The 1,092-nt window shown below is 40.4% G+C and overlaps 1 non-coding gene across 1 annotated transcript; it reads left to right on the forward strand.

Moving 5' to 3' along the window:
* The first annotated feature begins 456 nt into the window (after window positions 1-456).
* On the forward strand, window positions 457-528 carry TRNAY-GUA. Its single transcript has one exon. It is a non-coding gene; the product is annotated as a tRNA-Tyr (tRNA).
* Window positions 529-1,092: the final 564 nt, after the last annotated feature.

Genomic DNA, 1,092 nt, shown 5'->3' on the forward strand with positions numbered 1-1,092 from the left:
TTCAGAAAAAAGTATTCTGCTTCAGTAAAAATTCAATATTATTTTCTCCTTTATGTAACCTTCCATCTGTGTCAATAAGTGATTGTTCAATACCTGAAATCTGGGTTTTCTACAGTTGTAAGTCCTCATGAATCTGTTCCATCTGTTTTGAACACTTCTTAAAATTATCAAATTTAGTGTCCATTCTGTCTAATTTCAGTGACAACTCCTGAATATTTGCTAGGAGAGACTGAAACTCTTTTTGAATAAGGTATCCTGACAAGTAGCCTTGGAGAAACTCATATTTTAGTAGGATGAGTTGAATTTATAACGTAGTTGTTTGACAGGAAAATTCCAGTAAATGTATACATTTTTGATGCAATCCTAGGTGGTACTTAGAAGTATCAGATTCTGTACTGATAACCCTGTTAGGATTGTTTACAAATAAAAATTCCGGTCAGAAATTTTTGTCGAATGGGGGATATAGCTCAGTGGTAGAGCATTTGACTGTAGATCAAGAGGTCCTTGATTCAAATCCGGGTGCCCCCTACAAGGTTGGCTTTGACTCCACCCAGTTTGGGTTCATGAAAGGCCAATCTTGTCTCCTGAACCTGATTGACTTCTTTGAATCGGTCTCCAGAGCTGTGGATGAGGGTAAGGCGGTCCACACAGCCTATCTGGACCTCGCCAAGGCTTTCGACACCATCCCCCACTCTGGAATCATAGATAAACATACTAAGGTGGACATAAATCCCTACGTCACTCGATGGGTTGCCAACTGACTTATTGACAGAACCCAGACTGTAAAAGTAGCCAACTACAAATCCAGCTCCAGACAAGTGACAAGTGGAGTACCTCTGGGTTCAGTCCTGGGACTATTCTTGTTTGGCATCTACTTCTCTGAAGTACAGACCAACACTAAGGGACTCTGGCTAACAAAGTTTGTGGATTACTGCAAACTGAGAGCCATTACTGAATCCCCAAATGATGTGAATATTCTACAAAAGGGCCTCACAGAAACAGATGCTTGGTGCCAGAGCCATAGGCTCAAGCTTAATGCCAACAAATGTATAGTTATCTCCTTTGGGAAAAAACATGTACTCATGAATTACC

This window comes from Protopterus annectens, chromosome 5.part0 (genome assembly GCF_019279795.1).
Source record: "Protopterus annectens isolate FY-2018-M chromosome 5.part0, PAN1.0, whole genome shotgun sequence".
Taxonomy (NCBI): Eukaryota; Metazoa; Chordata; order Ceratodontiformes; family Protopteridae; genus Protopterus; species Protopterus annectens.